The sequence below is a fragment of the Crocuta crocuta genome, unplaced genomic scaffold (genome assembly GCF_008692635.1).
Source record: "Crocuta crocuta isolate KB4526 unplaced genomic scaffold, BGI_CrCroc_1.0 scaffold84, whole genome shotgun sequence".
In the NCBI taxonomy this organism is placed as follows: Eukaryota; Metazoa; Chordata; class Mammalia; order Carnivora; family Hyaenidae; genus Crocuta; species Crocuta crocuta.
Window position 1 is genome coordinate 1126710 of NW_027530213.1, and position 11812 is coordinate 1138521.

The window sequence follows — 11812 nt, forward strand, 5'->3', positions numbered from 1 at the left end:
GAGTTACAATTGAGCCTGGCCCTGAGACAAAGAACCTAATTTAGAGTTAAGGACAGATATCCACCCCCACCCACTTGTTTCTGCTTGAAGCACAGACCCCCAAGCCATGTTGTGATCCGTATTTGGAGTGACTTCTTCTGGCCTTGAATATGCTGATTGCACCCTGTGAAGGAGCCTATTGAGGAACTTCTTCTTTTGTGATTATGGGAGCAAACATCGTGTTTCCTGAAAGACTTGTTTTTCTTAATACTTCTCCTTAAACAAGCTATTGACCCCTGCTCACAAAGAACTAACTTCACCCTTTCTATGGTAAAAACATTGTCTGGCATGCTAAAGATACCTTCCTTCCCCATAGGATAAGCATCTAAATCCCCTACCTCAATCACTATTGATAAGGTTATGCAGAAGTCTTCTACAAATCTATGTTCAGGGAAATTCTTACATATCAAAGAAACTTGTCATCAGAAATCATTGTCTAAGGCAAATGCCACTTCTGCGCCGTCCCCCAAACACTTAATTATAAAATAAAGTTGAGCCCCAGTCAGAGCAGAAATGCCTGCCTGGTGACCAGAAAGCTTCTCGTGGCCTCTCTCATCCCTCCCTCGCCGACACCGTCCATCCTTCAGGGACCCCTGGGCCCGACTGGAGTGGGCCTCTGGCACCTTGGATTTGCTCTCCACCTCTTTCCTGCTTTCCTGACCATCGTTCTGTGGCTTTGGTTGGGTTCCTCCAACAGGTGGTAGAACAGGCCGTCAGAAGACAGAAAGAGAGGGGTGCCTGGGTGGCTTAGTCGGTTAAGCGTCCGACTTTCGCTCAGGTCATGATCTCGCGGTTCGTGGGTTCCAGCCCCGCGTCAGGCTCTGTGCTGACTGCCAGCTCAGAGCCTGGAGCCTGTTTCAGTCTGTGACTCCCTCTCTCTCTGACCCTCCCCTGCTCACGCTGTCTCTCTCTTTCTCCTAGAAATAAATAAAAATATTAAAAAAAAAAAAAGACAGAAAGAGAGGTCTGGGCATTGGTCCCCTCACCTCCTCCTCTGCCAGGGTTACCGGATAAAATACAGTCTGCCCAGTAAAATTCAGACTTCAGATAAACAATGAAAAAATGTTTAGTGTAAGTATGCCCCAAATACTGCATGGGGCACACTTATACTAAAAAAAATGTTTTTTTGCTTCTCTGACACTGAAATTTAACTGAGCATCTTGTAGTTTTAGTTTCTAAATCTGGCAACCTTACACATCTGCAAAGTTGTTGCATTTCAGGCACATCCAGCAACAGAAGAACACAGCCCCCATCGGGTTGCGTCTCTGGACAGCATCCTCTCTGGATTCTGGTGCCTCCTGTCGGGCTCCACCGCTGCTCGTCTGAGGTTCTGCGCTATTCCGCGTGGATTTCCCTGGACCCTACACACATCTTTGCAAACAGTCCCTTTGTAGTTGATGCTCCTCAAATTACTCAGGGGTGGGGTGCACCCTCCACTCCCTCCCAGGACCACGACCCGTGTCTTTGTCACTAACGACGTCTGGCCCCATTCTCCCAGAACTGTTGTTTCAAAATACTCCCTCCCCCATTCTGATCACAACATGTAGCACACAGCAGGTGCTGAGCAAATACTTTCCGAATGAATGAGCAAAAGAAGCTAGAGTTGATACTGTTTTGCAACATCCCTTTCTGGTTTGTAAGAACCTCAAGTTCTGCGTCCGGAAGAGGTTACATTCCTACCAGGGAGAACAGAACACAATCCAGAATTGTGTTCGAAGAAGCGGTGGAGAGAAGCAATCGACAGGTTAGCAAAGACGAGAGGTTTAGGCACGGGACCGTTAACTACTGTCCCCAAGTTTAACAGTGTAAACACAAGAAGTGATTATTCTGCCCACCGGTTCTATAGGCTGATGGGCTCAGCCGGGCACTTCTTGCGTGGAGTCGTCCATAGGGCTGCAGCCAGATGGCCCTGGGGCTGGAGTCCCCTGGAGGACCTTCAGGGTACGTCTGGCAGTGGGGCGGGGAGAGCCATCTCACCAAGCCCCTGCTCCACGTGTCTAGCTTGGACTTGCCCACAACATGATGGTTTCAGGGCATAGGACTTCTCACATGTCAACTGGCTTCTCCTACAGCAAGGGTGCCAAGAGAGAAACAGTGGAAGCTGCCGGTTTCTTAGGGTCTGGGCTCAAAACCCCCATACATCCCATCTGCTGCCTGCTTCTGGTCTGAGAGGCACACTGGCCCCGATGTAAGAGACGGATGTTGGGCCAGCTAAGAGGTGGGGCAGAGAAGCTACAGAATGGCAGACCTTCTTAAGATGGCTGACCTTCCTGCCACTACATCATTGACCGTTACTACATCTGCGGGAAACAGAAATTTAAACCTTCCAACCTGGGACTTTACAGTCAAGAGACTGCCCCTGTTATCTGAACCCCCACTAACAGGCTATAAACCCCCACCCNAAAAACCTTACAAAAGGGACTTAGAACTCCCTCTCCATAAGCTAAGACTTCATAGCCATCTGTAATCCTCTACAAAGTATGATGCAAAACCAGAAAGCATACATAATTACTGCCAGTATACAAAAATGATCCAGGAGTGGTCACCACATCCGTTAAAAAGTAAGGAAAATAGGGGCGCCTGGGTGGCTAAGTCGGTAGAACATCTGACTTCGGCTCCGGTCATGATCTCATGGTTCATGGGTTCGAGCCCCGCATCGAGCTCTGTGCCGACAGCTCAGAGCTTGAAGCCTGTTTCAGATTCTGTCTGTCTGTCTGTCTGTCTCTCTCTCTGCCCTTCTCCTGCTTGTTGTTTGTATCTTTTTCAAAAAGTAAATAAAAATAAAACTTAAAAAATAAAATAAATAAGTAAATAGAAAGTGCCGGAAAGAAAATGCATTATAAAATGAATGATACATATTTTCTGATTGTAAAGAAAGTGGTTTGTATGCAGCACCGTCAGAGGCTGGCCTCACAGCCAATCAATGTGTGCAGGGGCCCCCCACTCAGCAGAGTGATTTAATGCTCAGCTTGGTAATTTCTTAACAAGGGGGCCATGTTCTCAGTTTCCCCTAGACCCTGATGTTGGTGGGTCTTTCCTTTGCAGAGAGCGAAAAAGGAAGGAGATGTCAATCCACGAACAATCGGGACTGAGTTTTCTAGGTCTGGTCTTACAGAGCACGGGGCCGGGTGAGCTGGTGAAAAGGAGAGCATTTACTCTCCTGACTCCCTCAAAAAAGCCAGGGCAAAGTCACCTGCTCCCTTCCACAGAGACTCTGCCAGTCTGCTCCACTAGGTTTTAGCAAAGGGGAAAAAACCCACACATTATCACAATTTGAAGTAACTTTTAAAAAGAGGATTCAAAGCCACATCTGTTCTCAGCTTGCCTAAGTTAATGAAAATTGGTCGCTTCCTGAAAACACGGAGGAGCTCACTAAGGAGGCATAAAAATGGTACTTGGAACAAAATAATGCTGTCTCTTGATTGAATGCTCCACATTAGGCCAAATCGTCACAATTAATTAGTATCGATCAGAAACAAGGACTCGTTACTGATGCAGAATGCTGGGAGAAACCAATCAATAGCTTGAGTGGAATTTACATAAGTTCACAACAGGCCCCAGGGGCTCTCCCCAAAGCTGTGTTCTAGAATGGTGCAGACGGCTTTCTTGGGAGACCCAGGGCAACTTCTGCGCTAGGGTCTGAAGCGAGATCCATGGTGGCCGTAAGGATGAGCAGGGAGACATGTATAGAATCCCCAAGGCCTCCTCTTCCTGTGAATAGGAGAGTCAGTCCAACCTGAGAGGAACTTCGGTTGCTGAAGACACTTCAGCCCACTATCTACCAAGAACACTTTCTCGAGAAGGAACATTAGCGCTTACACATGCTTCCGTAATCACAGATGAACTCGCAAATAAGAAACCTGCAAATTTAAACCACCTTATCAGAGAGCACAGGCGGACATGTCTGTTGGTTCTCACTTCTCAAGAGCTGCTTGCTCTGCAAATTAATTCTATAAGTAAAATTCTGACTGTTTCACATGCTTAAAAGAGCAAAATGTTTTCAAGCACTGAGAAATATTATTTCCATACGAATAATTGATTAGCAGAATATGAAATGTTCCTGTGTCCTGGTTGAGGCAGGATTCCAAAGAAAGGAAGGATCTCCATTTTCTGGTGCAAGCTGCTTCGTAGGCTTAAAAAGATCTTAAACAGCAATTCTTTCGGCATAATTTATACCTTCAGCTTCTCAGTAAGGCATATGGGCCTTCTCCATACGATATGAAACAAAATTCTATCTTCGGTTGGTCTAAAGTTATCCAATGTTCAATCTCAAAAAGAAGGAAGGAAGGGGTGGAGGGGGGGGAGTGAAAATATGGATAAGCCCATAAATTAGCATATTGCTTCAATGTTTTAATTTTAAAAATTAACATGGCTGTCCCTGTAGTGAGACTGACATCACATGTATTTCCTAGTTAACTAAGTCGACGAGATAACAGTGCCGTTGAGATTATGGTCTCTGGCTTGGCCAAGATGTAAGCTTGTTAACCTCATTCTGTTCCATGGCCTCAGACCTCAGCCCACCCTAGATGCCAGTTTACAACCAAGACCCCAGGTCAAGAGGAATCTCAAGAGTGAGTGTCTGTAGAGACAACCTGGAGTGTCTATACTGCTGGCCAGATAACCAAAGTTTCTTTTCTTCTGACTCATGTGACCTTGGACAATTCACCCACATCACAAGGAGCTTTGCCTGACGCAGCCTCCCTACCCACCTCCCAAGGCTGCCTCGGAATCAAACAGAAGGTCATGCACAAGAGCATTTTAATCTATGCAAAATATACAGATGTAGAGAATGACAACTAGGTACGGACACAAATCTCCTCACCCACCGACAGTCTCTCAAGAGCGTTTACTCCAAGACAGTGGATTAGAAGCACCGTATTTATCCAGGGTATTGCCTGCACCCTGAAGTTATTATAATGCTCAACCTGAGAGGCAAAAATGAAACAAAACAAAAAAATCACACGTATAACTAAGATTAGCAGTAATAAATTTCCTGTCAGCACTAATCCCTACAATAACCTTCACACAGAATCGACTCACTTGTTGAACAATATTACCCATTGACCAGGTTTGTGTGGACACCCTGGTGGTTTAAAGGCCGGGCTTAATAAGCAATTCCGATTTCATTCTCTCTCCCTCTGGATCAATATCAGAAGCAACCTTGGCTGTCCATTGCTTCCTTCTGGAATATAGATCTTCGGAGTGTTGGACGCTGACAGCAAAAAGGGCATATCCCGGTGTCATATTTGAAAACCCTGCTAGTGTTTCACCTGTGTTGTTTGGATTTTTTGTGTGTGTGTTTGTGGGTTGCTTCGAGTCTGGAAAAAGAAGGCGAGAAAGGACCAAGAGACCCCAGATGGAGCCCAGAATCATTTGATTTTTCGCCGTGAAAGCTTCATGTGTCTGTGGCGTTCATGGCCGCTTCAGCAATATGTCAGCACAGGAGAACTCTGGGCTTCACACAGCTCGCGGCTTTATTAGTCAGCCGGAGAAAGATTTAGAGCTTTCTGGGCTGGTAATCGTTGCACACCTAGAGATTGATAACTTTGGGGAAGTGCTTTTCCCACAGCCAGGTGCAGGCTGTAAACATTTTAACCAGCATATTTCTGATACATGTTGCTGCTCAACACCCTCTTCCCTCCCCCCCCCNAGGCTTAGCAGAAGATGGTGAGTTCCCATTGGGATTTATATAGAGCTGGCATATTAGACCTCTGTGTGGAGCAGAGGTTGGCAAACCCGGGCTTCCAGATGCCTATACACACCTACCTATATGCACACCACAAATCCACACTGAGGAGCCACGGCTTTTCTTCTGTCCGCCCGGAACCCTGGTCTATAGCATCCACTTCTGAAGCAGAACCAGGTCACGTCCCTGCTTTGGGTGGTTGCATGGCAGTTCCTCTGTAGTCTTTCTAGAAACTGCATTTCTTCCTCTTGCCTTCCATCCAAACTTCCTGTGCACAGACAGGATCAGCCAGACAGCACCTCCTGCCAGATTGACCGTCTCTCTCGGGCGTGCTAGTGAGCACTCAGTCACCTCTGTTCCTGGACCTGTCATACTCCAGGCTTATCTTCATCCTTGCACACAAAGCCACACACTTCTGCAAACCAGGGGAGCTGACAGGTCAGATGGGTCCTAGATCTTCCCCGTCCATTTGTGAGCACTAAAAGGTCATCACCATACCAAGAACACCAGAGAGTGAGGGGTTCTGGGAATAAATATTTGAATTTCATTTCTTCTGTGAACAATCACACCCAGATTAATGATCGTATATAAGTCTGTCTATGAACACAGGTCCCTCTCAATCTCTCTCTCCGCCTACTTGATAGCAGAAAAATAACATTTCAGTGTGTGTATGTGTGTGTGTGGGTGTGTGGGTGTGTGGGTGTGTTTTCTCAAATCCAAAGGCGAGATAAACTGAAACTCCCTTAGTCTGGGTTTTATTCAAAACAAGGAGAAGAGAGCACTAGTACAACATTTGGGCTTATTCATTGTTAGGAATCATAGAATCAAAGCAACCTGAAGGCTACATGGTCCTAGCATATCCCCACACCTACCGGGAGCTTCTCAAGCCACAAGCCCTTTCCCAAAGAAGGGGCTCCCCTACTCAGCATGGCTCCTGAGATCTTGCTCAGTCAGGCACTCGCACCGCAAAGAAATTACAACTGCTGTGAGACCCACAGATAGTGCAAATAATACCTTCCTTCTGGACATTTACCTAGAGCCTGGATGGGAGGGGAGACTTTCCTTAAGTCAGGTGCACCCATGCCCTTCACTCCAAAGACAGTACTTTCTGGAAACAAATGTATACAGCTCACTAAATCAAGAGAAATCCATTCCGGTTTTAGAAATTCAATTTAGCTTGGGTAAGCCTCCAGGCTCTGAACGTAAGCTCTCTGCCAGAGGTCTTTTATTCCTAAATCTTTCCTTCAGATCGGAGGCCTCCCAGAGGGCATGCTCCTTCCAGAATTTTTCTACTTTCTATGTCAATAGAAACTTTAACTCTTGGAGCCTCTCCGATGACAAGTATCAAGATCCAGATCGAGACATTGAGGAAAATTACTGACTTGCAGAAACACCTTTGCTTGTGTCCAAACTGGTGATTGGAGAGGAATACTCTAGAGTCAGATGGTTAGGTCTGTATTTGTAAACATGTTCGAGATTAACACAGCCCAGGAAGTGCATCTGGAGCTATGAACTATTTGTTTCACTCCAGGGAGGCACTGTATCAAGAGACGAACAGAGTTCTTGGCCCAAACTAATCAACCAATAAAGATACGTTGTTCATATAGGAATGAATATCTCTGAACTGACAAGATCCTTCTTTTCTAATTTTTTTAAATGTTTATTTATTTTGGAGACAAGGAGCATGCCCACATGTGCAAGTGGGGGAGAGGCAGAGAGCGAGAGGGTCAGAGGATCTGAAGCAGGCTCTGAGCTGACAGCGGAGAGCCTGATGTGGGGCTCCAACTAGCTAACCAGAAGATCATGACCTCAGTCGAAGTTGGATGCTTAACAACCCCAGCACCCCTAAACTCACAAGATCCTAATGAATTCAGATTTCAATTAAAAATATAACCCTAAGGGCGCCTGGGGGGCTCTGCCAGTTAAGCATCCGACTTCAGCTCAGGTCAGGATCTCACAGTTCGTGGGTTCAAGCCCCTCATCAGGCTCTGTGCTGATAGCTAGCTCAGAGCCTGGAGCCTGTTTCGAATTCTGTGTGTGTCTCCCTCTCTCTCTGCCCCTCCTCTGCTCACGCTCTGTCACTCTCTCGCTCAAAAGTAAATAATAAATGTTAAAAAAATAAATAAAAAAATAACCCTAAAGTTTCTGAAAACCCTGTCTCCCTACTGCAGGTGTGATGGAAAACAGTTGGATTTGCTGGGTCATGTATGCAGAGGTTGGCATCCCAGAGACCGAAGAAGATTTCAGGGGCATTCTAGATGTGGTATGGATAAGTGTCCTTTTTCACATCCGCAGCAACAACACCAGCAGTAAAAATAATCTTGGAATAACAAGAATCCAGAGTCCCTGTCAAAGGCCCTCTTGAGATAATAAATTATTTAATGTCACAAAATTCCAGCAGAGCCAACAGTTTGGATTCCTCTAGAGTTTTAACGTATCCGACTTGTGTCTTCTTCTGTCTTTGACATATCCAACCAAGAATGTCGAGGCCCTGATGCCTCACTTCTAGAGTCTGCTTAGCTTTAAGTGGTGAAAATGAAGGCCTAAAGTAAATGTATAATATTTACAATGGGAACACTTGACTTGTAGCCAACAATGAAATTTGGGAATGATCCTTTCATGATTAACTGACGACTACCAAGCTCTCAGAACATTTTGCTGTTCTGTGCTCCACAGTCTATTCCCATGGGTCCCTGTTCCTTCAACACAGGTGGGCAGCTTCATTTGTGTTAATAGGAAGTATACATTCACACAGAAGATCTCTCTAACTCCTGTGATGACAGAGTAAAATAACTTGAATTTCAATGGAATGTAATATTAGGTTAAAACAAATTCCAAGATGATATTCTCATATTACAAATTTAAGGACAAAGAATTAAGCGCCTTAGTTTTTAGGAAAATGTCTTTTAGACCGCTTCCAGAAGTCTTTACCCCAATCACTGATGGGTTGTTCCTGACTTTTGCCTTTGTTCATTTTTAGAGGCAAAGCACAAACCTAATATTATAAGAAAATGCTGTGTGCATATATCATGCATGAGCAGGTTTCTCTGAAATTAAGGTGTGACGTGTTAATAATGTGAATTTGTACAGGGGCGCCTGGGTGGCTTAGTCGGTTGAGCGTCCGACTTTCGCTTAGGTCATGATCTCGCGGTTCGTGGGTTCGAGCCCCGCGTCGGGCTCTGTGCTGACTGCCAGCTCAGAGCCTGGAGCCTGTTTCAGTCTGTGACTCCCTCTCTCTCTGACCCTCCCCTGCTCACACTGTCTCTCTCTCCCTCTCTCCTGGAAATAAATAAAACATTAAAAAAAAATTAAAATAATGTGAATTTGTACAGAACTTTGTTGTACGATTATTGAGGAATGTCTAATTCTAAACATCCCACTTCTTACTCGAAGTCAATGTCCTCTAATATCTAGAATTCTATAAAGGAAAACTTTATCCACAGCATCTCAAATTTTTCTTTCCATTAATCTTCATATTTCAAGAAAAGATCCATTTAGTTTTCACTAGAAGGGATCAGGTTTTGGCTGGAAGAAATTTCATGCCTCAGAATGGCATCGCAGATGGGGTGCCTGGGTGGCTCAGTCAACTGAGCATTAGACTCTTGATTCCAGCTCAGGTCATGATCCTGGGGTGGTGGGCTCAAGCCCCACATTGGGCTCCATGTTGAGTGTGGAATCGGCTTAAGACTCTCTCTCTTTCCCTGGGGCACCTGGGTGGCTCAGTCAGTTGAGCATCAGACTCTTGGTTTCAGCTCAAGTCATGATTTCTGGGTTCATGAGTTTCAGACCTGCATCAGGCTCTGTGCTGGTAGCATGTAGCCTGCTTGGGATTCTCTCTTTCCCTCTCTCTCCCTGCCCTTCCTCTGCTCACTCTCTCTCTGTCTCTCTCAAAATAAATAAATAAAAACTAAAAATATATACATACACACACACACATATATATACATATATATATCCCTTTCTCTCTCTGTACCCCCCTCCTCTCTCTCTCTAAAATAAAATTAATTAATTAATTAATTAATAAAAGAACAATGGGAGAAAGTCGTGTCTGCTGATAATTCTCTTCGGTGCAAAGCACTGAGCAGGTAGGCATGCTTCGGAGCACCTATGGGTCTGACACCAGGGTGAAGCCGAGGGGCACAGGCAGTGAACAGGAGGGACCTGGCCCCCTCTGGGCCGGGACTCTGCCTGCCCTTCAGACTCAGGGGTCCTCACGGCTGACACAGGAGTCACCAGAGCAGTGTGGACCAGGCACCCTGGGGGGGCCACCCTCCTCTGAGGAGGCACTCACATCAGAATTATTTGTTATAGCACTAATATAATAATGCTTTATTACACCGAGTTCTCTCGCTAGGGCGCAGTGGAATTTTCCTGCGGCCACGTGACCTGTGACGTCACAGGATGGAATGTGGAGGCAGCTGGCTTCTATTAAGCCAGACATTAAAGAGATTTGCAAAAATGTAAAGCGTTGCTATTCTTTTGCGAAATAGTTTTGTTTTTTTTTCTGTTTTGGAAAATGCAATTACTTTCTATTTTAAAATGCGACTTACATGAACATGTCAGGGGTTTATCGCTTTGTTTTTGCTGAATTAGTACGTAAGCCTTTAAAAAAAAATCTTCCCCCTTTTAATTTCTAGTATGGGAACCATCGACGGACAAAATCAACAAAAACCAGGGCTCTCCGTGGTCTTTCAGAATTTTTAAGAAGGTTAAGAAGTTGTGAGAGCAAATGTTTGAGAACTGCCAACGTGGGGGCGGGTCTCTGAGAAGGTCTTTTGATTGTAAAGCTCCGGGATACTCGGCTGTGGGGTCCAGGGAGGGATGGCTATAGGNAGTGCTTGCAGCTCCTGCCATAAGAAACGAAAACTGGGATCTCCTCCTCCTCCTACTGGCTCATGTTGGAAATGAGCCTGCGGGTATTGACCAGGCCTCACAATATTCCATATCAGACCAATATTCTGAACACAGATACCGCATAAGGAAAAGCATATTCCTGCCTTTACAAAAGAGATTTTAGATAAAAGCTCTATGGATCATTGTCAAAAGGCTCTTCCTATGGGCCTTGCAGATCCAAGACTTAGATAATAAAGGGGGCTAAGAAAACAAGAGTACAACTGAGTCTGGTCCCATGTCAGAAGAACCTAATTTATAGTTACTTACTAACTGGTGATGTATGGCAGTCCCTTCCTCAAGGCCTACACTCCACGAACACCCTCCCTTACACTGGCAGCTGGGATGAGGTCAGATAAGAGTAATTAAAACATAAACCCAGATGCAAAGACTGATACATATAGAGCCCCCTTTGGTAGTTTCCACAAACAAACCAATTCAGAAACATTCAACCTCTGGAGAGCCAGACAGAATAACTCTTAGCTTATCTGTATACAACTTAACCTATATGTTATCCTGTTTTCCACTAAGAGCATCTTGTTATTTCCTTGGTCGTAAATTCACTATGACTGGGATAATTCTGAAATTGATATCACAAAAGGCCTCTCATTGTAAGACACTCCTTTTCTCTGACCTCATATCGTTGTTGAACCTCTAAATAAAGACACCAAAACCGACAGGACGGAGATGCCTGCCTGGTGACCAGAAAGAACCTCGGGGCTCTCTCCCTCTCTCACCGACACCGTCCGTCCTTCAGGGACCCCTGGACCTGCCGGAGCCCGCGCGGCCTCCGGCAACCTTGCCCATTGACCCTGTCCGAAACAGGCCGCCCAGAGGAACATTCCAGCCCCTGAGTCTCGCTCAGGCCCCAGGGCAGACTCGGGCACAGGCCCCTGAAGGCCCCCTCGGGTCTGCGCTGGCACTGCGAGGGGCACTGCCCAGCCTGGAGGCGCGGGCACCGTTTGCGTTCCGCAAACGTGAGTTCATCTCGTAATCAACAAAAGTAGCAACACCTAGGCTCTAACCTCAGCAGGTGCACACGCTAGTCCTCGTTGATGCGCGTCCTCCCTTCTCCCGCTCAAGCTGGGGGGCCCGGCTCACTGGCAGCGCCCCCTCCCGCCCTCACGCCCCGGGCATCAATCCGGCGATGGCTCCTGCGATCCCAGGCCCTGGGGGCCGCAGCCCAGCACCCACGCA

At 46.1% G+C, this 11812-nt stretch overlaps 1 protein-coding gene across 1 annotated transcript in view; it reads right to left on the reverse strand.

Annotated features, from left to right (window-relative positions):
• PCP4 (Purkinje cell protein 4) overlaps positions 1-11812 on the reverse strand; it is a 60421-nt gene that overhangs the window by 20356 nt on the left and 28253 nt on the right. The gene's annotated exons all lie outside the window — the stretch shown is intronic.